Source organism: Urocitellus parryii, chromosome 10, assembly GCF_045843805.1.
Source record: "Urocitellus parryii isolate mUroPar1 chromosome 10, mUroPar1.hap1, whole genome shotgun sequence".
Classification (NCBI taxonomy): domain Eukaryota; kingdom Metazoa; phylum Chordata; class Mammalia; order Rodentia; family Sciuridae; genus Urocitellus; species Urocitellus parryii.
This window is the reverse complement of record NC_135540.1, coordinates 15540798-15566997: the sequence shown is the minus strand read 5'-3', so window position 1 is coordinate 15566997 and position 26200 is coordinate 15540798. Positions and strand designations below refer to the sequence as shown.

Below are 26200 nucleotides of genomic sequence, written 5' to 3'. Positions count from 1 at the left end.
CGGGGCGCGGGGTTCCATCCTCAGCACCACATAAAAGTAAAATAAAGATGTTGTGTCCACCGAAAACTAAAAAAAAAAAATATTAAAAAATTCTCTCTCTCTCTCTCTCAAAAAAAAAAAAAATTAAATAAAATAGAAAATAAAAAGGGCTAAAGATGTAGCTCAGTGGCAACACGCCCCTGGTTCAATGCCTGATATTAAAAAAAAAAAAAAAAAGCGTGGAAACTCTAGGAAGAAGGCAGGACAGTTCTGCTCCCATGAAGCCAGGGGCTAGGGCAAGGCCAACGTGAGGAAGTCTGCACTCTTCCTGGGCCCTGGTGGTTGAGGAGCAGTAACCCCTCTGATGCTCAAGATGAAAGGTTGGGGCTGCCCTGCTTCTGGGAGGCCTTGCTGGGAATTACCTGAGCTCAGAGAAGACAGAGTCTAAGTAGAGTGGAAAATTGCCCCCGTCACTTCCCAAGACTTTCAGATGGGACTTTGCAGATAGATCCAGTTGGCAGCCAGCCAGTTTTGGAGGTGCCTTAGCCTGCTCAGAGGCCCAGCTCACAGAGTGGCGAGAGGAGGAAAGCCCAGCAAGATGGCACACACCTGGAATCTCAGTTGAGGCAGGAGGATGGCAAGTTCAAGGCCAGCCTCAGCAAATTAGCGAGACCCAAAGCCACTTAGTGAGATCCTGCCTTAAAATAAAAAATTAAAAAGGGCTGGGGATGTGGCTCAGTGGGTAAGCACCCTTGGGTTCAATCCCTGGTACCAACACAAAATGTGAAGGGAAGCTTCATGTGAAGCTGAAACAGCATTAGAGAATCTGGGATAGAGTCCAGAACCTTCCCTGGGAGTAGTTATCTGTCCACCCAGAATCCTGAGGTGAGGAAAGTTAGGAGTTCACTGTTAGTGCTCCTCCTTAGGCTCTGTGTACACACTTAATTTCTGCTCAGACATGACTCACCAATACCTGTGGCCTGTCCAGTGGCATTATCATCAAGTTCCACGTCCTCAGAGAATCCCGAGCAGCCTTCAATAGAGTCCCTGTGCCTGTCCATCTTGGAAAAGCAGATCTTGAATTCCCAGGGTGGGCTGATGTAAAAGTGATGTCACACTCACTTTGGGAACTTCTGTCTTTTTCACAGCTGTCATTGGGACAGGAGATTTCATTCCACTGCTCTGGAAGTGAATGATCATTAAGAGTTTTGCTATTATTTTTCTCTCGGTCCTCTGACCTCCTGGCTGGGGTGCAAGTGTGTAATACCCTCCCGAATAAGGTTGAAGGTGGTGACTGAGGTTCCAAAACTTTCCACCAGTTGACTCCGTCTTAACGCCCTTCGTTGTTCATCATTTATTTGCTGATTTGATGTGATCTTTACTGGTTCAGAGAGTTTGATATCATGCACTGACACATAACTGCCACAGTTGAAGCTGGGAAACATTCATTCTTCTCTGTACTTGGCTCCTTTTGATGAATTTCTGTAGATGTGATTGATTGGCAGGTTAGGGCATTGTGAGAAGGAGTCCAGACTTACAGATTAGAACCCTATTTATTCTAGTTATCTTTCCTCTATTTCAAAAATAAAACCTGCAGTCCCAACTAAAAGACTTCAACAAATACATACCATTTGTCAAAGGGCTACTTGGCAGACGTGGTTTCTACAGCACAAACTCATTACTACCACTAGAAAAACATGTCGGAGTTAATACCTGACTTGTGAATAAATAGTTGAAATAGAATATTGCTCCATATCTAAGTCTCTGGGTTACAAACAAAACTAAAATGTGCTGGGTTCATTGGCACATGTCTGTAATCTCAGGTGGCTCGGGAGGCTGAGACACGAGGATCACAAGTGCAAAGCCAGCTTCAGCAAAAACAAGGCATTAAGCAACTCAGTGAGACCCTGTCTTTAAATAAAATATAAAATAGGGCTGGGATGTGGCTTAAGTCAAATGCCCCTGAGTTTAATCCCTGGTACCCCCCCCCCAAAAAAAAAAGAATCCAAAATGTCTTATTAGCCTTCCTCAAAAGCATACAGAAAAGGGCCAGGACACAGAAGCACTTAAAATTAAGTAATGATGACTAAAGAAATATAGGTTTATATTTGTCATTTATTCAGAGTTTACCCATCTTGCCTCCAAACAGTATTGGCAATAATACAATAAATTATGCTCGCTTCGGCAGCACATATACTGAAATTGGAACGATACAGAAAAGATTAGCATGGCCCCTGCGCAAGGATGGCATGTAAATTCGTGAAGCGTTCCATATTTTTAAATTACATATCTTGGAAAAAAATAATACAATAAATCACACTCACGCTGTATAAAAACAGATATAGGGAAAGATAAAACTAAGTAGAAAAAGGTAGCAATAATTACAGATTTATGAGTATTTTTATTAAATATATAATCTTCTAGTGCTTTCAACCTTCCACTCAAAACTTAACCACTCACTATGGTGACTTTAGTTGCAATTTTGGTTTTAAAAGAGTATGAATATTGCTAGGCGTGGTGGTGCACGCCTGTATTCCCAGTAGCTTGGGAGGCTGAGGCAGGAGGATGTCAAGTTGCAGACCAGCCTCAGCACTTTCTTGAGGCTCTAAGAAACTTAGTGAGACCCTGTCTCAAAATTCAAAATAAAAAGGTCTAGGGATATGGCTCAGTGGTTAAGTGCCCATGGGTTCAATCCCTAGTACTAATTAAAGAATTAGTTGATTAATTAGGTTTCTTTAAATGGAAAAGAAATACAGTAATGATAATTTGTTCAAGATGAGAATGAGTCCCACATTACTATATTTCAAAATTTTAGGACTTGGTAAAAGTCACACAGAGAATCTTTTCTGTTTCTCCCTGAGTCCCAGAGAAAGAACATCTGCGGGAGACTCAGAAGATAGAAACAAATGGTGTTTTCAGGAAGCCATTTCTGGTTCCCTGTTGCATCCTTCACATCCAGAGAAGGTCAAGCCAGCTCCGCAATCCCTCGGGGGCAGAGCTGCAGTGACAGCAAAAGCCCTGTTTCCTGCGTGGTCAGAAAACAGACGGAGGAAGCGACTGGTTGTCCCTCCCGTCCTGTGAGCTGCTGGGACACAGACATTCAGAGAGGGTCCAGGTGTGTTCCCCGGGTAGGAGCCACAGGGGTATCTAGAGAGGATGGCATAGACGCCATATAATAGCTGCTTTTTCTTTTTTGGGTTTTTCAGAACCAGACATTATTTGCTTTTTTCCCCATTGGCAAACTTTAATTAAAAAAAAAATTCCATTCCTCTGAACAGTTTGAAAATATTCCATTATCTTCCAGGCATTTTCTCAAAGTAATTTCCTGTTTTACTTTCAGAAATGTAAAATATGGAATAGGGATGAAGAAGGATCTCCCTGACATTAGGAATAGTAATACCTGCATAAGGCCCTAGCTAAAACATCCCAAGAAAAACATATGCTTGCCCTCTTTATCACTTATTTAAATAGATCAGGCTACAAAGTAAATAGCTGTTGACTTGCTTGCCATGCAATTAGGATGGTAGAGAGTTCCAGCTCCATTTTGAAGTGGCCCGAGTTATAGGACCATGTATTTTCCTTCCAGAATTTGTTTCTGGCTCTGTAATTTGCTCAAAGACTGATAGAGGGGATGGAGGTATAGCTCAGTTACAGAGCATTGGCCTAGCACGTGCAAGGCCCTGGGTTCAATCCCCGGCACCACGGAAGGAAGGAAGGAAGGAAGGAAGGAAGGAAGGAAGGAAGGAAGGAAGGAAGGAGAGAAAGCCTGATGTCCATGCTGCCCTGCATGTGTATTTCTCTGTCAAATTTAAGAACAATTTTTTTTCCTCCTTAGCCATAAGTGTTGCAGATTGGAGACTAGATTCTCCATTTTCATGGTCAAGAAAGAATTAGGGCCGGGCATGGTGGTGCATGCCTGTAATCCCAGTAACTCGGGAGGCTGAGGCAGGAGGATCGTGAGCTCAAAGCCAGCCTCAGCAGTTTAGTGAGGCCCTGAGTGATTCAGTAAAAATAAATAAAATACAAAAAAGGACTGGGGATGTGGCTCAGTGGTTAAGTGCCCCTGAGTTCTATCCCCAGGACAAAAAAAAAAAAAAAAAAGAATTAAGAATGTTCCATCCTGATTTCAGAAGGTATGAGAGCATCCAGATTCTTTAATACACTCAGCATCTGGTTACAATTTCCTGGTAATCCTATTCCCTGCCACACAACTGAAAATGGAAATAAAGGTGACAATCTTTATTTATTTATTTATTTTTATAGCATAAAAAGAGGACCCTAGTGAATTTGTAGTGTCTTTCTGGAAAAAGAAAGGAAGCTGAAGGTGTCTCTTAGTTTTAGTGACCACTGGCAAATTTTGTGGCATCAAGGTTTACAATTAATGGAGTTTTCGAAGCTCCTTCTTTTATTTGGTTGAATCAATTCTCTACTTTTCAAGACTCCAAATAATATTTATTTATTTATTTATTTATTTATACTGGGACTTGAGCCAGGGGTGATTTACCACTGAGCCACACATACCCCAATCCTCTTTATTTTTTATTTTGAGACAGATTTTTACTAAGTCACTTGAACTCATGATCCTACTGGCTCAGCCTTCCAAGTTGCTGGTATTACAGATGTGCATCACCATGCCTGGCTCCAAAGAACCTTTATTTCGTGAACACTTGTTGAACTGTCTATTGTGGTAATTACATGATTAAACTGAGAAGCCTACATTCTAGTTGGAGACAAACCAGGTAATGTATTAATTATGCAGAAATGTGAAAGGTGCTATTGGAGTTTGCATGAGTGGGGACATGAACTGTGGTCACAGAGGGCTTCCAGGTGAAGGGAAAGTCTCATCTGAGCTTTGATGGCGGAGTACTGTGACCCCAATGAGGAAGTGGGGCTTGCTTAGGTCATCGGCATTTCTAGATAAAGGAGGAGTCAAGTTGAGCATTCAGAGTCTAAGGTGTTTGGGGGCTGTGGGGGGATTCCTGAAACGAATTCCTGAATTAGTGAACTAGTTTAATAGGGCACATACCACAGGTTACCAGGCAGTTCATGTTGGTTGAGTGTAGGTGCTGCGCAGAGTTCTAACACCTTGGATACAACCATACTGATCACGGAGGAGGAACCTGTTTGGACAGACCAGGCTTTCTGGTCTTATTACAGTTACTGCTGCCTTCTGATGTCTAAATCATTTCCATATTTTCACATGAACTAGATTTAAAATATATATATTTTAGTTTTCGGCGGACACAACATCTTTGTATGTGGTGCTGAGGATCGAACCCAGGCCGCAAGCATGCCAGGCGAGTAAGCTACATCCCCAGCCCCTAGATTTTTTTTTTAAACATGAAATCATCTTTATTGCTTAGTTAATTGGCAGTGTCAGGGAGCAAAAGCCAGCACTACTACCAAAGGCCTGAAAGCTTCCTAACTGGCTTTTCAACAGCACCCACACAGCTCTTCAGGTTTCACTTAGGTCTTAACACAGAGGGGATCCAGCCCTTAACAAACCAGGGAACACAGAGGATGTAATCATTCAACCAGAACTTCTGTATAGACTTTAAGCCCTGCCCCCGCCTGAGGTGCTGGGGATTGTTCCCAGGGCCTGTACGTGTGAGGCAAGCACTCTACCAACTGAGCTATATCCCCAGCCTTTCGAACCAAAACTTCTATGACATGTTGGGCTCATGCAGATAATTTTATGACTGTATTGCATCATAACAGGGATAGCAGAGATTTTTGAGCACTGGGCTTCTCCTCCTGCCAAGATTCCATCATAAGTTTTGTTTGCAAGATGGCCATGTGTTTCCTAAATTCACTTTGTTCACCAGCAAGAACTTTTCCATGATTCTCCTCTAGGTCCAGCAGATCTCCAATAATTGCTCACATAACTTTCTAAAGGCTTTCATTTTCTGGTTCTGAACAAGTTGAGATTGTTGGAAAGCCTTTCGTTGTTGTTGAAATACACTAGTTAATTTTCCTCCTATTCCTTGACTTTCTTCACATCTAGGTTCCACATCCGAATCATAGTCGCAAACTGCTGACATTATTCTTCATAAAGCTCCTCCTTTTGCTCACGCTGGATTTTCAGAACATGCTCAATTTTCTGCTGAATGGTTTTGACAGAAGCACTGATACTCATTTCAAACATTTTTTTCTCTTTGCCTGAAGAAGCTTCTCGATGTCCCCTTGAAACTTTGCCAACATATTCTGTAGTTCATTCCCCATGTCTTGCTCATGTCATCCTGTGAAAGAACTGTCCTTCCAACTGTCATCAACTCCTGAACTGCTCAGGACCTGTCCTTCACCAGTGCCTTGGCAGTGCTCCCCAAGCTCTTCCTTGGCATGAGTGTAGTACCCACAGCAGCCCCTCGCTGCACTGGAACCTTGACAGGGCGGGGCTCCCTGAGATCCATACCGTCAGGCCACATGCAATTCTTAACTCCCGAGGACCCCTCACCCAGCCACATGACCTAGGACTAGATTTTTTTTAAAAAAATGGATATTATGTAATCAGAATCAGAACACCAGCACCTGGAGCCTACTCTTATGTTGTTGTTGTTGTTGTTGTTATTATTATTATTATTATTATTATTATTATTCATGGACAGAATGCCTTTATTCATTTTTATGCGATGCTAAGGATCGAACCCAGTGCCTCACATGCTAGGCAAGCCCTCCACTACTGAGCTACAGACCTAGTCCCTCTTATGCCATGATTTTATTAACTACTCTTAGTCTCAACGAACTTATCTGGATTGCACTGTATTCCTTTTCAAACTCTCTCTCTCTCTCTCTCTCTCTCTCTCTCTCTCTCTCACACACACACACACACACAAATTCTCTTTTAGGCAATAAAATGATAATAATGACATTATGGGGCATTTTCTTGGTTCAGAGAGAGAGAGGGAGAAAGGCATTTTATTTTACTTTTCGAACTTGAATTTTCATTTTTCAGTAAGGATAATACATCTATCTACAACCTATCAGATTCTAGATATGGTCTATTTAAGTGGTAATTTTAAAAATTATTATTATTATTATCATTGTTATTATTATTATTTGGGGGAGTACTTGGGATTGAACTCAGAGGGACTCGACCACTGAGCCACATCTGCAACCCTATTTTGTATTTTATTTAGAGACAGAGTCTCACTGAGTTGCTTAGCGCCTTCATGTTGCTGAGGCTTTTCAACTCTTGATCCTCCTGCCTCAGTCTCCCAAGCCACTAGGATTACAGGTGTGTGCAACCGTGCCTGGCTTAAATCATTATTTTAAAGAATATTTCCTAACATTCTCCCACATCCAAAAAACATGCAGCAAGCAAACAAACCTAAATCCTCAACTTTAAGCAAGATTACAACTGTATTTTGGTACCACATAGAAACTGGGCATGGGCTCTGTCCAGAGCACTCCATCTATTTGCTGAACAGTTACCCTTTGGGACCAGAGTCATGACTCCAGGTGGGCACACCGGGAGCAGGAGAGTCTGTTGGATCACAACTGGTCATGGAATGATGGACATCCTCACCCTCACCCTCATCCTCCACCTCCCCCTCCCCCTCACTCTCACCCTCTTGACTTCCAGAACAAGCTAGTGAAAAGTTTTCCGTTTATGGATTAATCATGCTGAACTTGTTGATCACTGATTAAACATTGCCTGTCTTCCCTGTGGCTCCTGGGGGTTCTGCCTTCCTGCAGGACAGCTGCGTGGTGCTGAAACCCAGACAGAGACACAGGCCATACATTTATCATTTCTCAAGTATTAACTGAGTGCCTGCCACAGGCCAGGCATGCAGACACCCAACGAGTCCAATATCCTAGTGTTCCAGGGGCTGATATTCTAAGATTGATTTTTCTGTCAGCCCTGGTGTCCTGCTTTCCATGTCTGGGGCTACTGATGCAAGACTCTGCGGCTGGGGCTCAGTGTTTCTTCCAGGCACTGTGCTCCAGTGTCACTCTTAGCGGTGGCCCTCCCAGTACTGTTCTTCTCACTCATCACACGCAGGCATTTCCTTCAAGGCATCACATAGTAGAGGTGGCCTCTGTATACACGGGTTCCAAGTCTGCAAACTCAAGCACCTGCAGAGAAAATATTGAGGAAAACAATTGTATCAGTACAGAACAGGCACAGACTTCTTTTTCTTGTCATTGTTCCCTAGGCCATACGATATGACAACTATTTATGCAGCTATTGTATTAGGTAGTATATGTAATGTAGAGGTGATTTAAAGTATATAGGAGGAGCCCTGTAGGTTATATGCAAATCCTACACTCCATAAGGAACTTGAACATCTGCAGATATTTTTCATTGGAAAATAAAGAAAGTGACAAAGACAAAAAAAATTATTTTATCTTAGAGTACCCATAGGTCATGATGCTTATAGCACCATTGTATACTTATAGCTTAGGATACATTTGAGCTTCCTATCTTTAAAAAGTTTTTAATTAGAGGGCTGGGGTTGTGGCTTAGCGGTAGAGTGCTCATCTAGCATGCATGAGGCACTGGGTTCAGTCCTCAGCACCACATAAAAATAAAATAAAGATACTGTTTCCACCTAAAACCAAAAAATAAATATTTTTTAAGCTTTTAATTAAATTTAAAAAATTTTTAAATTAAATACTGACCAAAAATCATTCAGAAAGACATACAGCATAAAAATGTTCCCAGTTTAGCTGGTTGCTGTGGTGCCTGTGATCCCCGTGACTTGGGAGGCTGAGTCAGGAGGATGGCAAGTTCAAGATCAGCCTCAGCAACTTAGCAAGGCCTAAGCAATTTAGTGAGACACTGTTTCAAAATTTAAAAAGTGCTCAGTGGCTAAGCACCACTGGATTTAATCCCCAGTATCTCCCCAAACTGTTCCCAGTTTCCCCCCATGATAGCACTTCTGAGAATTAATCAGTACTAGAAGTATTTTTCTAGGCATTTCTATGTATGAATAATCATATTTTCAATCTTTTTGAGGGATGATGTATAGTTCAGTGGTAGAGCTTTTGCCTAGCATGTGCAAAGCCCAAGGTTGGATGCCCAGCACCACAAAACAAACAAAAAAGTCCAAAAACTATTGTTTTGAATTGATGGGTTTTGTGGGCTTGATTTATTAAATGTTATATTTCTTTTTTTAAATATATTTTTAGTTGTTGACATTTCTTTTTTACAACAAACTTTGTTGAGGCTTATTTTGTGTACCATGTAATTCAATATTTTAAATCTATGATTCAGTGATCTTTTGTACATTTATTTTACTATTTTACATGTGCAACCATCACCATAAATCAGTTCCAGAACATTCCCATCACTCAGTGAGATTCCCTCAAGCACATCGACTGCTAACCTCAGCTCCCTGAAGCTCCATCCCCGACAACTTCTAATCTACTTTTAGCTTCTTATCTTTATAGCTTTGCCTTTTATGAACACTTCATATAAATGACATGGCACAATATATGATACAGTTATTTTTCAAAAGAAACTGGAGAGAAATGTTTATGGATGGCAAGTGAATTTTATCTGAAAATAATCTTTTGCAAATAAAAAAAAAACAAAAGAACTTTTATATTCTGCTCATGTTAGGGAAGGAAGGAACACTTCTTATCGGCCATTGAGAACTGTGGAAGACAGCTAAGTCTTTTGACATTCTACTCTTCCCCCTAGTGGTCAGGACAAAATTGCTAAAAGAATTTAACTTTCTCACCACCGTGCCCAATCTGCCTACAGTGAAAAAAAAAAAAAAAATAAGCTGGTAAGGTGACTATGTTAATGACTTTCTACAATGTAAACACAGATCAAAACACTGCACTGTAACCCATAAATACACACAATTAATATTCATCAGCTAAACATACATATATTGAATATATTAATTAATTTGTGTATTTATTGTACCAGGGATGGAACTCAGGGGCATTTTACCACTGAACTATACCCCAGTATTTTTATCTTTATTTATTTACATTTTTGAGACTGGGTCTTGCTAAGTTGCCCAGGCTGGTCTTAAACTTGCATTCCTCCTGCCTCAGTCTCTAGAGTCACTGGGATTTCAGGCCCTTGCTACTAACCCTTACTAAAAAGAATATTAAAAAAAAAAAAAAAAACCACGTATACTGTGTTTGTCAGAATGCATTCCAGATTCTTCAAACACTGCTAAATGAGAAGTATTATACTTGAGATTATCATGTATAAGATATTTCCTTTTTTTTTAAGAGGAGAGAGAGAGAGAGAGAGAGAATTTTTTAACATTTACTTTTCAGTTTTTGGTGGACACAACATCTCTATTGTATTTTTATGTGGTGCTGAGGATCGAACCTGGTGCCCCGCGCATGCCAGGCGAGCGCGCTACCGCTTGAGCCACATCCCCATCCCTTCCTTTTCTTTTTTATTGGGAACTGTCACTGTGGCCAAAATACCTGACAAGAGGAGGCAAAGTTTATTTTGAACTCATGATTTCAGAGGTCTCATCCATGGTCCTCCAACTTCATAGCTTTGGGTCCCAGGTGAGACAGAACATCATGGTGGAAAGGCCACCTACTCATGGCAGAGAGAAAGACAGAGAGGTGCTGGGATAAAATATAAATCTTAGAGGCAGGCAGGCCTCAGTGACCGACCTGCTCCAGCCGTGCCCAATCTGCCTACAGTAAACACCCAGTCATCAATTCAAATTATTAATCATTAAATGAATCCATTGAGTATTAATCATTTTGCCTCCTGTATTAACACAAGAGCTTTTGGGGGGAACACCTCATATCAAAACCATAACAGAAGCTTTTTATAAAGCAAATTTCTTTTTTTTTTCTTCTGATTTTATTTCCCACTTATTAAAAGGTCTAAATAACAATTAACTTATTATGAAAATAGACTGAAAAGTACAAGAGCTGATATAAAATGGTCATAAAGTTTCCCATGGAATTCAAGTAACCGAAGAATAAATCCAGCCAAGGAACAAAGCAGAGCCCAGCCCAGCGGATGCATGATGTGCTGGTTTAATAGGGTTCTAAGAATACCATCAAATGCACACAGTAAACCACATGTGTGGTGACAAGTCATAGCCTAAGAAATATTTCCTTGGCATGATTCCTACTATTTTTTTTTTTTTTTTTTTGGTCTGTGAGTTTCCTTCATTTAGTAACTTTGGATTCCCTTTAACATTTCAACATCAAAATAATTCATCCAAACAGGAGCCACTTTGATAGGTAAGATAAATCAGAGGATAATGTATTGGGATAGTTTTGTTCTTGTTTACAATCAAAAAGCCTTACATGATCAGGGATTGATGGGAGTGGGAATGACAAATGTACATTTCAGACTTTCATCAATAATGAAAAAATAAAGCATTTTTATAGACTTGAAATTTGTCATTAGTGCATTTAGATTTTGAAGAAATAATCAAAATGTAAAATACCTCTACAATTATACAATGTTAATAGAAATTGGCCACATACTGAGACCATTTTTAGTGAGCTACCTTGTTTAAATATAAGAAAAGTAACTTCGTGGTCCAAATTAGTGAAAACTTAAAAAAGATTGTCTTTAGAGAACACTATTTGAGGACAATGCTTTTTCAGACAGATTCTGATATTCAAAATCACTAGAACATAATTATGGATTAACCTTTAAATCGAATCTTAAAAACCTGTCAGATTTCCATTTCTCCGTGAGATATTCTCACCAGTGTGTTGTTCAATTCCACAGGTTAAGCTTTCTTCATTATTATTAAGAACTTCAGACATAGTAGGGAGATTGCCATTCATTGCTTTATCATCTTTTCGAAAAGACACAGGCAGACTTGCTGACATCTTTAAAGGCATGCAACAAGAATATCCCCACAATGATTGTGAAGAAGCCACTCAGAGTCCCAATGATATCATCAGCAGGCATATCTTGCCACTCCTTAAAAACAACAGCTAAAACTGAGGTTGTAAAGAAAACGTAATATATTGGTGTTACAAGGGAAGTGTTGAATATGTCCAGGGCCCGGTTTAGGTAACTGATCTGTGTGCTCACACAGATGACCAGGCTCAGCAGCAGAATCCAGGCCAGGGGATGCCGCAGCACAGGCTTTCCAGCTAACAGTTCTTTGATGGTGATGCCCAAGCCCTTTGCACAGGACACTGAAAACGCTCCAATCACAGAGCAGATTGTTATGTACACAAGAATATTTGTCTGTCCGTGGCGAGGTCCCACCACAAAGATTAATATCAAGGACACAGTGACCACAATTGTTGCAAATACCACAAAACCTGGATCACCTAACTTGTGTGACATTTCATTTCACGTCTCAATCTCCTCTTCCTTTGGAGCATGGATGACCATAACTGTAGATCCTAGAATGCTTAGCAAACATCCAATTTTCCCATGAAGATTAAGTCTTTCATTTAGAAAGTATGAAGAAAGAATGGCACTTACGAGGACTTGTCACTTAAGAAGCTCCTGTGAGTCACACTGATTACAGAACAGAGAACCTGCTGGCACTGAAGGCAGGGGATGCAGTCTTCACATCCCGGGCGGCACGCGGGCCCTGGGCCATCCGACCCTCGGAACCTGGGCTCACACCCCCACACCGGCCGCTCCCTCCAGCGCTCGCGCGGCCACCGCCTCGGTCGCCGTCCAGGGGTAAGTGCGAGCATCGGGGCTGCAGCCGTGCAAGCCGCCTTCTCCATGGAAGCGTTGAGACAAACCTACCCAGGGCGACCTCCAGCCCCACCGCGGCCGGGACCCAGGGCCACCGCCGAGGAGAGACTAAAGCAAATTTCTTGGGGGGCATAATTTATTCTCTTCCATTGTCCCACCACCAAATCTGCCTTTCACGTAGAGGCGTTTGATATAGTGATCAGACACTAAAGAATGCTTTCAAATGACCCAAATTTGATTTTTTTTTTTTTTGTACCAGACATTGAAACCAGGGATGCTTAATCACTGAGCCACATTCCCCAGTCCTTTTTTTTATTTTTTATTGTGAAACAAGGTCTCACTAGGTTGCCTAGGACCTTGCTAAATTGCTGAGGCTGGCCTCAAACTTGCCATCCTTCTGCCTCAGCCTCCCAAGTCTCTGGGATCACAAGCGTGTGCCACCATGCCCAGCTCAACTTCAAATCTTAACTCTGCTGCTTGCTAGTAATGGGCCCTTGGGCAAGATACCCACACTGTGGGTGAGTTTCTTTTTTTGTGAGATGAGGATGATAATAATACCTGTCTCGTGGGATTGTCGTAAAGATTTTTTTTTTTTTTTTTTTTTTTTTTAGAGAGAGAGAGAGAGGAGAGAGAGAGAGAGAGAGAGAGAGAGAGAGGAGAGAGAATTTTTAATATTTATTTTTTAGTTCTCGGCGGACACAACATCTTTGTTGGTATGTGGTGCTGAGGATCGAACCCGGGCCGCACGCATGCCAGGCGAGCGCGCTACCGCTGAGCCACATCCCCAGCCCTGTCGTAAAGATTCATATGCAGTAAATTAACCAGTTCTGGCACAAAGCAGGTGTTGGGTGGATTTTACATAGCCTCTGTCTCCACCTTTTCTGCCTCTTTTCCTATTTCAACAAAAGCCTGAACCCGCCCTTCCTGGTGCTCTGCTGTTATTCTGTGACCCCCTTCCTAAGGACATTGGTAATTTCTCCACATTTCTCCTTTTTGTAACGTTTTCCTCTTTACTCTTCCAGAATCCCCCAACTGCCTCTCAAGTTCCAGACACCATCGTGCCCTGGTCCCAATGGAGACTATTCACTGTGGTCTTCTGATGGGTCACCCTGCTTCTACCCCTACAGTGTACTGTCATGCAACAACCTGAGGATTTAAAAAATATTTGTATTTTAAAAACACAAGCCGGAGTTTGTTTCTGCCCCAAACTAATATTTTGTGGGAGTCATTTGAATGCCATATGCGATGGGTACAGGAAAACTTTTCCACTCAACAATTGCTCCCGCCCCTTCAAGGGCATAGGTTGGACAGCCCTCACTTTTCCAGGTGCACCCTCTAACCACCCCCTCCTTAGTTTTGGAACCAGTCCTGACCAAGACATGAAGAACATGTTTTCACCCACAGGTGGCGTCGGGGCTTAACTCTACTGTTAGTCCTGCTGCAGCCCTTCCCCACTTCCTGGGCAAGCTCTGGAACCCTCGTACCTACCTCCTGAGTGGCATCCTTCTTGACCACCTGCTTTGCATGCCCATGACATATTTGTCTAGATTTTGCCACAGTGTTTCCTTGAGACCCAGGATCTTCTACAAGAAATAAAATAAATCTTTCCTGCTGCTAACTCTGGATCCAGATGCTCACAGTATGCTTAAGTTTTACCACTTTTCCAAGGAGCTGGACTTGGCCTTCATTCCTCATAGCTGATCTGCAGTCCTATTGGAGGCCAGAGGGGCAATCCAACACTGCCACTTACCACTCACCCGACTCTGATTAACCTCTCCCTGTTAGGACTTCTGCTGAATGACCCCCCTGCCAGATTAGAACTCCTTGGATATTGTGGAAAGTAAGGACACTTTTACCTCCCTGATTTAGACATACAAAAGTGGCAAATTCTCAGGCAGCAGATTTGGTTTCTTTTGTCACAATAGTAGAGAACAGGTCTATTCTTGCTCTCATCCCTGTCCTTCCACAAGCATTCATAGGCAGTAAATTAACCAGGATGAGCTCCATCCATCCACCCCTCACCCCAAGAGACTGCGAGTTTCCCAGGCTAAGTCAAGTAAGGAGCACAAGAATTTAAATGGAGGCCCACATACCATATGCCTGCATAGGTATAAGTTACAAATCAAGTTGCTGAATAAAGTCTATTCTATCCTCCTGCCTTGAAAAAATATGCCTTCAGAACAATATAACTGAAGTATGTATAAAGCCAATGTTTTTCATATAATGAAATATTGGCAAAATATTCAAGAGAAATGATTTTAATTATTACTGCACATGTCTGTGTGTTCTCTTGATGAGTGATATAGTAAAGGCAATCATAATTCATAAATTCCTATTTTTTTTCCCTTCAGTAAGTCACAGAAATCTTGTGATCAAGATTTTCACAGACAGTGGGGCTGAGGTTGTGGCTCAGTGGTAGAGCGCCCACATGGCAAGTGCAAGGCACTGGGTTCGATCCTCACCACCACATAAAAACAAAAACAAATAAAAATAAAGGTATTGTGTCCAACTACAACTATAAAAAAAAAAGATTTTCACAAACAGATATATTCAAATGATAGCCATGATCTAGATTAAAAAGTATAATGCAACTATATTTCAAAAGTATGAAATTTGAGTATATTTTAATAAAAATATAAATTAAATGTAAAAAATTACTTAGAGTTATTTCCAAAGCAGCTATTTTTCTTGTAAAATACTTAAAATTATTACAGCTGGAAAAGAAACTATAAATTATAATTAATGAGTACTATGTTTAGCACTCCTTTTTTTTTTTTTTTTTGGTACCAGGATTTGGTGCTTATTAACCTTTTAGCAACCCAGCCCTTTTTATTTTTTATCTGGAGACAGGGTCTTGCTAAATTCTTAGGGTCTCACTAAGTTGCTGAGGCTGGCTTTGAACTTGTGATCCTCCTGCTTCAGCCTCCTGAGTCACTTACATTTTTAAAAATACCTCTAAAAGCTGAAATTTAAATCTTACTTCTAAAAAACATGTGATTGTCAAATTAGATGTTTAATTAAATGTCTAAGTAAATATTCACATTTTAAACATTCAATATTGTGTTATTGAGCTTACTGTTACTATTACAAATACCTGAGATAGTCAGCTTATAAAGAAAAAAGCTTTATTTTGGTTCCTAGTTTTGGAGGTCTGAATCCATAGTTGAGTAGTCCCATTGCTTTGGGTGAAGCAGCACATCCTGGTGGGAGCATATGACAGAAAACAACTGCTCCTATCATATTCAGGAAGGAAAAGAAGAAGAGGAAGGACTAGAGTCCCACTATTCCCTTAAAGGGCATGCCTCCAGCCGCCTAAAAACCTCACACTGGGCCTCAATTCTTGAAGACTCCCCATCTTCTAAAGGCCCCAGTCAATACTTGATGACTTGTCCCCATCCCACCCTGGGGACCAATCATTTAACACATAGGCCTTTGGGGGACATTCAAGATCCAAATTATAGGGGCTGGGGCTGGGGCTTAGTGGTACAACACCTGTCTCAAATGTGTGAGGCACTGGGTTCGAGTCTCAGCACCACATATAAATAAATAAAAAGGTCCATCAACAACTAAAGTAAATCAATAAATTAAAAAAGTTTAGAAATACAAATTATAGCAAATATCTATTTTTTTGTCTAAAAAATTGATATCACAGTTATCACATTTTATCTAAAACTATGCAGGTGTCAATCTCTAAGATGGCCTTGAATTGTCCTTGCCTCCTGGTATTCATACTGATGTGTCAAATCGTGGCTGGTCTGTATGACCCATAGAATATGGTGGAAAAGATGCTGCAGGACTTCTATATCTAGGTCATAGGACTCGCAGAAACTTCTGCCTTGATCAAGTGTAGCCTGCCCTGGCAGGCATGAGGGCATTCAGCTGCTCAGGAGAGAGTTTAACATAGCGAGGACTGAGGCCTTCCACCAACAGCCAGCATACTCTTGCCCGATATATGAGTGAGCCATTTTGGAACTGGATTCTCCAGCCCCAGTCAAATCCTTGATGACTATAGATCAAGGTCTATATCTGACAAAAACCTCATAAAATATTGAGAACAAGAACAGTTCAGCCAAGCCACTCCTGAATTTGTGATCAACAGAAATGGTGACAGATGACAAATTATTATTGATATTCTAGGGTATTAAACGATGAGGCTGCAGTTGTGGTACTTGGCAATGGCCCTCAGCAGCTCAGTTGCTGAGTACTTGCCTAGCATCCTATTTTCACCACATGAAAATAAACAAATAAAATAAAGACATGCTGTTCATGTACAACTACAAAAGAAAATTTAAAAAAAGATATTACACTATGAGATAATTTTATAATAGAGCCTTAGATAATGAGTGCAACACAGCATATACAAATGTAAGAGGAAAATGAATTGGGTTTTATTGCAAAAATGTTCCTCACCTGCCATGTACAACTTTTGAAAATAAAATACCAATTCATATATAATCCCAGAATGACAAATTGGAATGTAAGCAAAGGCAAGAAAAAATACATTTTTGGTCCTATCATGTGTTAGTCAGCTTTTCATTGCTATAACGAAATGCCTGAGATAGGCTAACTTATTTAGCTAACGGTTTTGGAGGCTAAAAAGTACAAATGATGTAGTGCAGGCTCTGACAAGCCAGCGCTGTCTCTTGGATATATCACCTCATGGTGAATAACAATGGTAGACATGCACACAGAAGCAGTGGTCACATCTTGAGCCAGGAAGCAGAGAGCACTAGATAGGAGCAGGTTCTTTCCTTTTACAATGCTTTTTTTTTTTTTTTTTTTTTTTTTGAGAATTACCTTAATCTCTTTTGAAGGCACACCCCTTAAGGACAGAGGGCTTGAAAGAAGGGCTGAGCAGGTCAGGCCCTTCCTCCTTTCCTTTGAGTGTTGCCTGCCCACAGGCTGCATGAAGTCTGCTCTGTTTGCCGTGTGATGGTGCAGTACTGCCTGCCATGAGAGCGAAGTTCAATGCAGGTGCAACATTAGCCCACTCGGCTCACACACTCATCGACATCCTTCGATTCCTATGGTGGCAGTAAAGCTGAAATTTCTGTTCTTTGCTGCCTTACTCTTTCATCTTTCTCTTAATTGTTCCGTGTTTAGACAGAAAACAGGATGTCATTCATCGGGCCCCCTAAATCCTAGCTCATGGTCGTACTGTCTGGATGCGGTGTTTCCTTCATAGATTTGCCCAAGGTGGGGCGGGGGCATGCCCGTCAGCTAATTGCCCAACACACATGAAGCCATGGTTTCCCTGGAGGCTCAGGGAAAGTGCAAAATGGAGAATAACTTGCGATAAAAGCTGCATCACAGGTCTTCCCTGGGGTTCTCTGGACAAGTTAACTTCCTGCCTGGTCCTGGCACTATTGTGATGAGTCTGGGCACATTCTGTGCCCTGCAAAAACCTGGTCACCACTATAATCTCTAGCAGCCAGTGTCTTAGACCTCAACAGAACTCCCCAGTCCCTGATGAGTGCCACACAGGGAAGTGACCTTCTCTCCTTTGAGCCACAGTTCCCTGTGAACACCCAGTTCAGATGTGGTGTCCCCCAAGAGCTCACCTGTGAGAGACGATGCAAGAGGATTGGAGGAGAAATGATTGGGTTATAGCTTTAACCTAATCAATGAAATAATCCCTCATGGGATTAACTGAGTGGTAACTGGAGTCAGGTGGGGGCGTGGCTATGGGCCATATATTTTGCATCCAGAGAGTGGAGTCTCTCCCTCTCCCTCTCCCTCTCCCCTCTCCCCTCTCCCCTCTCCCCTCTCCCCTCTCTGATCACCATGTGAGCTGTTTCCCTCTGCCACACTCTTCCACCATGATGCTCAGCCTCACTTTGAGCCCCAAGAAATGAAGCCAGCTGTCTATGGACTAAGACCTCTGAAACTGTGAGCCCTCCAATAAACTTTTCCTCCTTTAAAATTGTTCTGATCGGGTCTTTTAGTCCCAGCAGAGAAAAAGACAAAAACACCCTGTCCAAGTCCTCAGTTCTTATCCTAGAACTCACTACTTCTTTCCAAGTTCAATAACAGTGGGAACATAGTTTTCTTTCAGGAAAAAAAAAAATTCTCATCTACATATAGGGGGGAATTCTGGCCCTATGCTTCTTCTTCTTCTTCTTCTTCTTCTTTTTTTTTTTTGTGCTAGGGATTGAACCCAGGACCTTACTCATGATGTGAGGCAAGTGCTCTATCAACTGAGCTATATCTCCAGCCCCTCCATAGTTCTTATGATGCAGCACAAAAATACATTTACCCAAATATGAAGTATTAAATAATATCACAAGGGAGAACCAACTGATGATATATTCCACATATCTAGTCCTGTTCCTTTCTCAACCTTTCCTTCTGCTTAAAGAATCTTGTGTACTCTTCTCTTATTGAACTCTGTCTCTCCTACAAACAGTTATTCCATAATAACACACAGGACTCTCTGCAGGAGCATGCAACAATCTGGTGGCCTAATAGTCTGAGAAAATTTAGCAGATCATTAGTGAATTATGTCATAATTAATCACTGTCTCAGTCAATTTGGATTGTGCTTAGTTCGTTTTCTGTTGCTATAACAAAACATCAGAGACTGGGTAACTTATAAAGAATAGATGTTTGGTTCACGGTTTTCTCCTAAAGATCCTAGCTCCAGATACAGTCACCCTAGAGTTAGGGACTCGGCATACAACTTTTGGGAGCCCATAATCCAATCCATAGCAAGAAGCTTTGAAAAAATTTACACAATATTCTGTGAAAAAAATCAGGATATAAATCAATAAAATTGGGTTTTCATTTCTGGCAGTATTGCCAGCTGACTATCCCCCCAAACTCATATAATATCTAGAAATTTTATGGAAAATATAATAAATGTTCTTTTAAATGGATAGCTAAACTTTCATAAAAGAAAGATCTCTGAGGGAAAGAATGTTGGATGCTGTGTTTCCTTCATAGATTTATCCAAGGTCGGGTGGGGGCAGAGAAGGAGGTAGAGAAAAAGAGTGAGAATATTAATAATTGATAATTAGTTGAGGTGTATGAAGGTGTTCTTTGAAATATTCTTTCACTTCACTGTGGCTTGAAACATTAAGCCAGGCACAGTAGTACATGCCTATAATACCAGTGACTCAGGAGGCTGAGGTAGGAGGATTGCAAGTTCCAGGTCAACCTTAGTAACTTAGCAAGGACTTAAGCTACTTGGTTAGACCCCATATTAAAATAAAAAAGACCTGGAGATTATCTCAGTGATAACATGCCTCTGAGTTCAATACATATTACCCCCTCCCCAAAAAGAAATTTTCAAGTTAAAAAAATCTAAGTAGCTGGACACAGTGGCACATGCTTGTAATCCCAATGACTTGGGAGTCTGCAGCAGGAGAATCTCAAGTTAGAGGCCAGCCTCAGCAATTCAGTGAGATGCTCAACAACGCGGGGAGACTCTGTCTCAAAATAAAATAAAATATAAATTAATAAAATTGCAGATGTAACTCAGTGGTGAAGCATCCCTGAGTTTAATCCCCAATATGCCACCCCCCCCCAAAAAAAATCAAAGTAATGGCCATATGTGATGGCTCACCTGTCACTCCAGCTGCTGGGTAGGCTGAAGCAGGAAGATCACAAGTTCTAGACCAGTCTGGACATCTTACCAAGACCCCATCTCAAATAGATATAAAGGTTGGGGTGTAGCTCAGTGGTAGAGCGCTCCTGGGTTCAATTCCCAGTACCCCCCCCCAAAAAAAAACAACAGCAAGATTCAAAATTCTGAACATGAAATCACGTAAGACCGGAGGAAGGATGAAGGGAATGGTCAAAGTTAAAGTGTTTCCAGGCCCTCACATTCTGTAGGAGGCGAGCAATACCCATTTACTTTCTTTCTATTTTTTTTTATTAACATTTATTTACTTGTAGATGAAAACACAGTATCTTTATTTATTTTTGTGTGGTACTGAGGATCAAACCCAGTGCCTCACACAAGTGAAGCAAGTGCTTTACCACTGAGCTACAGGCCCAGCCCCTCTGTTTTTTTAAAATAGTTTTCTAGTTATAGGTGGACACAATACCTTTATTTTATTTATTTATATATGGTGCTGAGGATCGAACCCAGGGCCACACTCTACCCTACTAGGCAAGCGCTCTACCGCTAACCACAACTGCAGCACCCAATACCCATTTACATTCTACAGATATCAATAGAGAGCTGTATGTATCTTCAATTTCTTTTTATGTGCGACTTCATAATTTTAATGTGTTATTAATCCTAAAGACATTAGACATGCTCATTTAAATATTTCTGAAAGTGCTGAGAGATATATGCACAAAAAGGCCAGGTGCGGTGGGGCTGCCTGTAATCCCAGTGGCTCAGGAGCATCGCGAGTTCAAAGCCAGCCTCAGCAAAAGCAAGGTGCTAAGCAACTCAGTGAGACCCTTTCTCTAAATAAAATACAAAATGGGGCTGGAGATGTGGCTCCGGGGTCGAGTGTCTCTGAGTTCAATACCCAGTCTCCCCCAACAACAACAACAACAACAAAAAGATATATGCACGAGGACATTTATCCTGGGCTGGGGCTGTAGCTCAGTGGTAGAGCGTTGGCCTTGCATGAGTGAGGCACTGGGTTTAATCCTCAGCACCACATAAAAATAAATAAAGATACCATGTCCATCTACAACTAAAAAAAATTAAAAATAAAACATTTATCCCAACATTGCTGTACACAAATGCTCCTTGACTTATGGTGAGGGTCGTATCCTGTGAATTGAAAATATCACAAGTTCCAAAATGCATGTTATACACCTGACCTACCAGACATCCTGGTTCAGCCCACTGTCGAGGACCAGTGGCTTACCTTTTTGAGTTTTTGTTTGGGTTGGTTGTGGTTTGGTTGTAGGCATTGAACACAGGCCTGCTCTACCTCTCAACTACATCCCCAACCCTTTTTACTTTCTTTTCTTTTCTTTATTACCAGGGATTGAACCCAGGGGCGCTCTACCACTGAGCCACATCCTCAGCCCTTTTTATTTTGAGACAGGGTCTTGCCAAGTTGCTGAGGCTGGCCTCTAACTTGAGATCCTCCTGTCTCAGTCTCTTGCATCTCTGGGATTAAAAAAGTGGCTTATCTTTTTGATCTTGTGACTGACTGGGAGCTGCTAATGGTTACCACTGCCGGCACAGTGAGCTGGTATCTTGTATCATTCTAGTTTGGATCTGAAATGCCCTTCAAATGCCCATGTGTTCAAGACTTAGTCCCCAGCAAGGTGCTATTGGGAAGTGGTGGACACTGTAAGAAGTGGAGCCTAGTGAGTGTCTTCCAGTCATTGGGGCTACTGTCCTTGAAGGGGGCAAGGAGACTCCTTTCGTTTCCTCTCTTTCCTTCCCACCGTGAAGTAAATGGGTTTGGTCCACCAAGTGTTCCTACAATGATGTGCTGCATCTTCACAGACCCAAAGCAACAAGTCCCATCCCTTACGTACTGAAACCTCCAAAACTATGACTCCAAATAAAATTTTTTCTCAATAAGTTGATTACATCAGGCAGTATGTTACAGTAATGGAAAGCTAATACATCTGGGAAAATGTAAAAATTCAAAATTTAAAGTATAGTTTCTACTGAATGCATATCACTTTGGTATCATCATAAAGTCAAAAAATTGTTAGTCCAAGTTTCATAAGTTGGGGACCATCTGAATTAGTAGCTTCACACTGGAAACAGCGTAATTGAGAACTAAGTATGATTTGTGTATTCAGAGTTACACTATGCAATCAACTACGATGGAGATGTTGCTCCATATTTATTGGCTTGGGATGATTTCATGTGTGGTTGAGTCAAGTGGTCCCAGAATATAAATGTGAACTTATTTATATAAAATAATTTCCATATATCTGTGATTAGGATGATGTCTGTCTCTGGATGATGACTGTAGATGACTTTTACTTTCTACTTTATGCTCTTTTGTTAAAATGGGCATGCATTAGTTTCTATAAAGTAAAAGCATTAAAGCTGGTTTTTGTTTTTGTTTTTTTTTTCTTTTGGTACCAGGGACTGAACCTGGAGCACTTAACCACCAAGCCACATCCCCAGTCCTGTTTGTTTTATTCTGAGTAGGACCTCTATAAATTGCTGAGGCTGGCTTTGAACTTGAGATCTTCCTGCCTCAGCCTCCAGGGATTATAGGTGTGCACCACCTCATCTGGCAGAGCTATTCTTCAATATAAATACTAAAATAAATTCAAAAATTTTTTTTGCTGTCTCCATTTCCATGTGGGCTTTTCCCATTAGCAAAGAGGTCTATGAAACCCTGGTAGTTAGAAGGAAAGGGATGGGGAGCAATGACCAGAGTCCAGCTGTGGAATTTCCTCTTGTAAGCAGCGGAGCTTCTGAGGTCTCTAGTGGGACTTTAGTATATGGGGAGAAGTCTATTGTCTCTACCTTGTCTGGAAGTAAGGACTAAAGGACCCATTCCTCGCTGTCATGGAGATACTCTGAAAACGGTCATTATTTCCCTGTCTATTTGAGTGAAAAAAAAAATGTTCAGCTGCCACTGGGAATTAGCAAAGTAACTGTGACTGAATAGTCCATATGAAGGAACTCTGAATGCCTGCATCAAGATGGCTCCCCTTCACATTTTTCAATATTTAATCCAGTTCATCTGCCAGCGTACTTTGTAGTATCTTCTCAGAAACTCATTTCCAACTTCTTTAAACCTTTCACTAAGGATCTACTTCCATCAGTGTTTTAGCAAAGTATATAAATTCACATGTCAGCTTCTCCTGAATCATGAGGTATGGGTGCCTCCCAGGCCTGCAGATGCACCAAGGTCCTTGGGGGTCATGGAACCCACAGGAACAGAAATGAATCTGAGAGTCAGTAAAGTACTTAACACTGAAATGTGTATCTAGGCCCAAGTTGCTTAATCAAACCTCCTACTTATACAGTTATAAAACATTTTCCCGACTCTGAAGATTCAATTTCAAAATAATCTAGATTTTTTTTAAAGGTTAAAACCTTTTTTTTTTTTTTTTTTTTGGGTACCAGGGATTAAACCCAGGGACACTTAATTACTGAGCCACATCCCAGTTCTTTTTTGTATTTTATTTAGAGACAGGGTCTCACTGAGTTGCTTAGGGCCTCACTAAATTGCTGAGGCTGGCTTGAACTCATGATCCTCCTGCCTCAGCCTCCCCAGCTGCTGGGATTCCAGGCAGGTGCCACTGCATCCTGCAGGTTAAAGTCTTAATGAGGGTGCAAACCTTCTCAAACGCTGCAAGCGCAAGTATAAATTTGTACCATCTTTTTGAAAGGCAAGGGGATGAAAGGTGTTTCTCTGAACTGAGTTGTCCCCACCTCATTCCTATATGGAATCCCTAACTCTCAATGTTAGCATGGCTCTCCAGCCACCAAGCTGTCCAGACAGCCCACTGGCCCATATCCAGAAGCAGCAGGGAAGTGGCGAAGCAGCAGGGATGTGGCGAAGCCGCAGAATGGCAGCCAGGTGGGCGAAAGCACAGGCAGCAAGTGCTGGCCCATGGCCATGGCAGCAGGCAGCTCCCACTGGGGCATGGCAGGCCTGAGGCCTGGCGGCCAGGGCCCAGCCAGGACAAGCTGGTCCATTCTCCCGGGGCAGCGGGGCCTGCACACAGTGTGGATGCCCACTGCAGAAGCGTGAAATGGAACAGAGGGCAGACCTAAATGAAAATTCAGACTCAAGAACTGTCCAAGCTGGCGCCATGGCACACACCTGTAATCCCAGCAGCTCAGTAGACTGAGCAGGAGGATCGAGATTTCAAAGCCAGGCTCAGCAACTTAGCAAGGCCCTAAGTAATTCAGTGAGACCCTGTCTCTAAATAAAATACTAAATAGGGCTGGGGGTGTGGCTCAGTGGTTGAGTGGCCCTGGGTTCAAACTCCCCCCAAAATTGAACAATAGTGTTAGTATGTTTCCAAGTCCTAATTAGCATAAATTTGGACCGATAGCAGTGAACCAAATGCTATATAAACCCCTGGACTAGCACACTTGGAGGGAGAAACCCTGCTATTGGTCCCCTATCACACTGCAAGAGTTCTGTTCCTGCTCTTCAGTCAATCCTACTTTTACTCACCCATCCTGGTCTGTGGAGTTCATTCTTAGAATTCACAAGGCAAGAACCCAAGAAGAAGTAGTTGATGGTGAGCTGCTGGGGTCTGTTGCAACACTCGAGGGCATGGGCCACCCTTAAGAGCTGAGACATTTCTGGCTGCAGAGGCCTGCAGCTTGTGCAGACCCAGCTGCCAGCACAGCAGTGAATTGGGTTTTACCTCAAAACTCTGGTTTCAGGTGACTATATTTGGAGAGAGTTTTTTCCCCCCAGTACTAGGGATTGAATTTAGGGCCTGGTACATGCCAGATAAGTGCTCTGCCACATAGCTGCATCTCTTTGGGTTTTGAGACAGAATCTTACTAAGTTGTCCAGCCTGGCCTTGAACTTGTGACCCTTCTGATTAAGACTTTGAGTGACTGGGCAGATACTCCACACTTGGCTGGAGTACTCAACCCCGCTCCCCATGTCTCTCTCTCTCTCTCTCCTCCTTCCTCTTTCTCCCCCTGCACCCAGAAGAAAGGCCATGTAAGGGCACAAGAAGGCAGATGTCTTCAAGCCTGGAAGAGAGCCCTCGTTAGGAACCAAATTTTAGGTTAAGAGCATGCTGCTGATCCCAGAGAATTGGTTTGTGTTCACAATAATGAACCAGAGTGTTCAAGGATGGTCAGTCAGGCAGCTGAGCCCTACAGCTTTAGCCTCTCTCCAGCTCCTAAATGCGATACCCATTTCTGAAATATTTATATTTTCCACTCTCAAAATAGAAATATCTTTTAAAAAACGATTTTAAAACCATCTATATCTATATGTATATCTATATATGTAATGTTCCCCTGCAAAAAAATTTAAATAATTCAAGAGTATGTGAACTAAAAAGAGACTGGGGTTCCTCTCTACTCTCCATTTTAGTATGCTTACATATTAATGATACATCCTACCCACAGTGTGGAATAATATGATTCTTCACTAAATAATGTAATTCAATGTCTTCCAATGTTCAAATGTGAATTGGTATCTGAAATGTACATATCATAAAGTCTATCATTTTAGCTTTTTTTAAAGTAGACATTTCACTAAATACATTCATAATGTTCTGCAGCCATCACTAAAATAAATTTATTTTTAAATAGCATATGTTATCTCCTCCTCTCCTCCTCCTCCTCCTCCTTCTTCTTTCTTTCTTTCTTTCTTTCTTTCTTTCTTTTTTTTTTTTTTTTTGGTACCAGGGATTAAATTCAGGGGCACTCCATCACTGAGCCACATCCCCAGCCCTATTTTGTATTTTATTTAGAGATAGGGTCTCACCAAGTTGCTTAGTGCCTTGCTTTTGCCGAGGCTGGCTTTGAACTCGAAATCCTCCAGCCTCAGCCTCCCGAGCCACTGGGATCTTAGGTGTGCACCACTGTGCGTGGCCATATGTTATATTTTCTTTCTTTTTTAAAAATATATTTTCAAATAATAGATTTCTATAATTTTTTCCACATTTTCAGGACCTCTACATTTAAAGCAAAAAGTCTAAAAGTCAATCTAAACAAACCAAAACAAAC

At 41.6% G+C, this 26200-nt stretch overlaps 1 non-coding gene and 2 pseudogenes across 1 annotated transcript; 1 reads left to right on the top strand and 2 right to left on the bottom strand.

The window, feature by feature from the left end:
• Positions 1-2070: 2070 nt before the first annotated feature.
• Positions 2071-7524, bottom strand: LOC144257295 (synaptonemal complex protein 3 pseudogene; annotated as a pseudogene).
• On the top strand, positions 2152-2258 carry LOC113180975 (U6 spliceosomal RNA). Its single transcript, XR_003300553.2, has one exon. It is a non-coding gene; the product is annotated as a U6 spliceosomal RNA (small nuclear RNA).
• A 4068-nt stretch (positions 7525-11592) lies between the features above and the next one.
• On the bottom strand, positions 11593-12627 carry LOC144257313 (magnesium transporter NIPA2 pseudogene; annotated as a pseudogene).
• Positions 12628-26200: the final 13573 nt, after the last annotated feature.